Here is a 5,428-nt window from a genome sequence, read left to right on the forward strand (position 1 = left end):
TCACAGTAACTGTGCTTAAATTAATTGATACAACATATTGAACAATTTATGAATGATAATATTATCAATAGAGACCAGAGCTAGTTGTGTTAGGATCCATAGGATATGGCCCAATATGGACACCTTAAAATATGGTTAAACCACTGCTTTAACCTTCAGAGAAGAGGACTTCAAAAGCTAGTAAATTCTGTTTTCATTCAGCATTGATTATTTGCAGTCAGCTTTGAAGTATCCTGCAGGAGCACTGTGTTTGGTTGACAAGATTTTTTGTTTTATGCTTTCATGCCTTGAAATATTGGAATGCCTGCCTTGGCACCTTGTTAATGTGATGTTATTAATGTTAAAAAGAGCTTTTCCTAATTCTGACTGCAGGGTACAGGTCCAGCCTGCTTCATTCATCCACCAGATGGTGCAGCTTGATCTGTTTGAACCGTACCAAAGTTCAGCCATCAGTTCTAGGCCGTATTCCAGCAGAGTGTGTAATAGGAAGAATAATTAGAGAAGAATTCTAAGAAAAAAACTATAATCAGCCGAGTGATTGCTCTTCTTTTAAATCAGCATGTGGATCCAGCCTTTTTCCAGATTTTCTTACTTGTTTCTTCATGCATTCTGGCACTTTCCTCATGTTACTTTCATAGCATAAGGCAGAAAGGCAAGCAAGTAACTATGAAATGAAAACAGCAAAAGAGAAGACTGAAGAAAGACCAGTAGAGAGTGTAACTGTTGTGTTAACCCTTTAATGTTCCAGTCAACGTTTAGTTAGTTACACATTTAGTGCACATTTGCAATCACTACATCCTATTCTTGAAGGTGCCATGGAATTTAATAGAATTTCTAAAGTCCAGTTTCAACATATGTTAGATGTGTATATAGATGTGTATTCAGTTTCTGAATCAGTTTCTCTGATTCTACTATTTATAGGTTTATGTTTGAGTAAATGGAACATTGTTGTTTTATTCTATAAACTATGGACAACATTTCTCCAAAATTCAAAATAAAAATATTGTCATTTAGTGCATTTCTTTGCGGAAAATGGCAGAGCTTTTAGACCTTAAACAGTGCAAAGAAAACAAGTTCATATTTATAAAGTTTTGAGGGTTCAGAAATCAATATTTGGTGGTCACAGTTTTCATGCATCTTGGCATGTTCTCCTCCACCAGTCTTACAGTCTTTGGATAACTTTGTCACTCTTGGTGCACAAATTCAAGCAGTTCAGCTTGGTTTAATGGCTTGTGGTCATATTATATTCCAGAGGTTTTCAATTTGGTAAAATCAAAGAAACTCTTCATTTTTAAGTCATCTCTATTTCTTTTACAGAGCTGTATATTATAAAAGTATGGGCCCTTTGTCAATTATTGTAAATTGGTGAGGACATTAAATTGTAAATAAGGGGAATTGATTGTTTAGACTTGTGTTTGGGGTCGGTTCAGTTTATGTTAGTTTGTGTTACTGATAAAAAATTAGAAAACTAAGATCAATCAAAGCTGTCTAATAATTTACTCTCTTTCCTCCTGCTTTACATTGTGTTCTGCATTGATCCCCTCTCTCCCTTTCCTGCTCTCACATGCAGACCAAAGGTTACTTCTGATAACCACACACCTGGAAAACAAACGTTTGGTCACATGTTTCCACTGCTTATTGTCTTCTATGCTGGGTACAATACAGACCTGCATAAAGTTCAACTGAATACTGTTCACTTTTATATCTAATTAAATAGACAATTGTTATATAAGATAATGTATAAAACCTGAGTCAAATGTAAAAGAGTAAAGAGTTGTGACGTACTTGGTACTTTGTAAAAGATACTGTAGCATTGATGATCTTCTTAACACAAAACTAAGCAATGATAGAAATTAGTGTTTAGCACATTGTAAATCTCTTGCAGTTGTGCAACATTTGTAGAGTTGACTGGGGTTAAGTATAACAGTTTAACTAGTTAGGAACTTTATGACCAAAGGTTATGTGTGATATGCAATGTTGTAATCTTGGCTCTGGATGAGCATTGGCATTTGCCCAGAGATAGATCAGCCTGATAAGTTCAGCTTGGCAATGCTCAGATCAGAGCCAACAGTAGAAATTAATAAATAAGGAGGCTAAGCTTTGATTAGGGGGGTCTAGAAATAAGCCTTCCAAGAAAATAAATAAAAGATTTTATCTTTTTTTTTAAATAAAAACTAAATTACTCAAAGAAATTGTCTATTAACAGCAAGCTTGTATTAGGTACAGATTATATTACCCAAACTTATATACATACGCTAACAAACAGATCAGGCAAGGCCACAAGCAATGGCACTTGCAGCAGAAAGTCACAAACGCACTATTCATATACTTCATGTACAGCTCTGGGAAAAAAAATAAGAGACTACTTAAAATGAGGTGTTTCTTTGATTTTACCAAATTGAAAACCTCTGGAATATAATCAAGAGGAAGATGAATGATCACAAGCCATCAAACTAAGTGGAACTGCTTGAATTTTGGCATAAAGGAGTGGCATAAAGTTATCCAAAAGCAGTGTGTAAGACTGGTGGAGCAGAACATGCCAAGGTGCATGATAACTGTGATTGAAAACCAGGGTTATTCCACCAAGTATTGATTTCTGAATTCGTAAAACGTTATGAATATGAACTTGTTTTTCTTGCATTATTTAAGGTTTGAAAGCTCTGTACCTTTTTTATATTTTAACCATTTCTCATTTTTTGTGCAAATAAGTGCTTTAAATAAATAGCAAAATCAGAGAAACTGATTCAGAAACTAAAGTGGTCTGTATGTTGTGTAGTTGCAGTTCTATTTAATACCTTATCACTGAATTTTAGTTACAATCAGTGGCGTGCACAGACATTTTGGATGGCAAGTGCTCAGGTGGGGAAAAGGGCACTTTTTAGCGCATGTGGAACACTTCATTATAAAAAAAATTACACGCACATGTTGAATGAAATTTGACTTCTATTTATAACATTCTCTAAACGTGAGTTTTCAATGGAAAAATGTCACACCACCAACTGATAAAATACATAGTAGTTTGGTGCTGTATGAGACATTTTACTGCACAACAAAATGATTTCACGTTGGGCTTAGAGGCCGAACGGTAGGATTTTAATTGATGTGTATGTTACCTGGCTGGTAGGGAGAATAAGCCTATCTGTTGCCTTGCGTGCTGTGCGTGCTGTGCTGAAGACTTGCTGAACAGAACTGCTGCTGCAGCGCATCTAGTGAGCTGATTTCAGGGCATTCTGTTTTCACTCATTTTTAATCGCTCAGGTTTTCAAAAGATCATTTCAAACCGGCCTCAGTAAAATCTTAATAATAATAATAATAATAATAATATTTAAAAACAGAAAAAAAACGAAGTTTCAAAAGAGCACTTTGGTTGATAAAGGGCAGAGTTGGTGGTGCTTTAGCATCACCACCTGATGTCTATGTCTGCACGCCTCTGGTTACAATGCTACATTTAAAATTTTATTAAATGTTTATTTATTTAAAATGTATTCATTTTCACATTTTTACATCACGTTTAGTAACAGGTATATTAGCAGTCAGAGGGAGATGAGATGTAGATGTGGAGCTGAGATATAGGTACTGCTTCGTTATGAGAAAATGATCTAGTAAACAGTCCTGCTGGTTCCTCCCACTGGAAGAGTAAACTCCAGCTGAAACAGCCTCATGTGCTCAGGCTGGACCATCCTGCTCACCACAGCTGTGTATATAGTTATAGCCCCCTAAAACTGATATAACAAGGTCCATGGCTCAGTGGATTTGCACTGTTGTCTTGTGTCTTTTGTCTAATGTATGTTTATATCTGTGTCCCTGTTGTATTGTACATATAGTGTCTCCCATTCTTTTATATTTATAATCTTATTTTCTGTACTTGCTGTAACTTTTGAATAGGAGAGTAACGTAATTTCAATCTGTCCTGTACATATGCAGTATTGACAATAAAACTACTTGACTTGAAAAGAACATTGAATGCAAAATACGTTTACTCTTATTTTTACTAGTAATGCCCCCAACAAGACATGTATAAAGTACTAGAGACCCAGACTCAAGTAAAAGTACAGGTGCTCTATGGAAAAAGTGAGTTGAGTAAAAGTTGAAATGTTCTTTATGCTTCACACGCTTCAAGTGGAAGTAATAACATATTCATTTTTTTCAATGATGAGGAGCTTCATTAAACTCGGTGACACCCCCCTGGCTGTGATAATGTGGTTTTGGGATGATTCTTTACATTTTTGTAATTGTAACGAGTAACGATGCAGCACTTAAAAAAATATATCAGAGCATTAAACTAACCCAAAATATGTTGTGAAGTAAAAGTGGAAGTAGGAGAAATAATCATACTCCAGAGTACCGATACAGCATTTTAGTACTTGAATACAGTAGTAAAGTACTTCTGCTTTGTTACTATACATTTCTGCCCCCAACAGTAGAGAGGGTGAGGATTAGCACATCCCTTGTAAAAGAAAAGTAAATTTAAGTAAATATAAGTATAGTCATAAGTATAAGTATATAAAATTTAAAATATGTACTTAAATGCATAAAAAACAACTTATGGCAACTTAAGTATATTTCATTTGTATTTAAGCTATATTTAAACACAACATAAAAGCTTCTGCAAACTTAAGTAGATTTAAGTATGTTTTTTTTAAACATATATATTTTTTAAGAAATTGGATTATATTGTAAATGTACTACTTTGTGTATTGATGCACATATTGTGTACAACTTAATGCTAGTGCTAAAAGAAAATACAGTAAATTGCACTTTGAGCAGTATTTAATGCCACTATATATATATTTTTTTTCTATCAACACAACCTATTATTTAAAACATATTGATTAAAAAATTTAGTATTCTTTACCTAATTTAAACATAGATTAAATGCTCTTAAGTATAATTCCTTTTCATACCTTCTCCACTACATGTGAAGTTAGAAATTAGTACATTTGAACTTCCATTTTGTATAAATAGAGTAATCTCTCTATTGTAAATGACTTTGTTTTGGTTCTATCTGCAAACCAAACAGACTAGACTAGATCCCATGTGGTGGAACTGCTGGAAGAGCACTAAAAAAAACCCTGAGAAAACCATGTGTACAAACAGCAGATTTCACAATTCCAGCCCAGGTGAGGGAGTAATGCTTAGCCTGCTTGAGCTCAAAGTTCATGGGGTGCCTCAGGGGTCACTAGGAGGCCCACATCCACTTCCCCTACACACTGTTTTCTGCTCTCTTTCACTGCCCTAATTAATTAATGTTGGGATTTACTGAGCAAAAAACCCTGCATGAGCCCATCAACTGCACAACAGTCTGTTATTTATATAGGCATTCCTGATAAGATTACCGCTGTGTTTAAGAAGTAAGGCCGCGTAGCCCGCCCCTTCCTACACCCCCCCCACCCCCCCCCCCCGTTCCAAGTTCTGCTGGGCTTCATAC

This window comes from Astyanax mexicanus, chromosome 17 (genome assembly GCF_023375975.1).
Source record: "Astyanax mexicanus isolate ESR-SI-001 chromosome 17, AstMex3_surface, whole genome shotgun sequence".
Lineage (NCBI taxonomy): Eukaryota > Metazoa > Chordata > Actinopteri > Characiformes > Acestrorhamphidae > Astyanax > Astyanax mexicanus.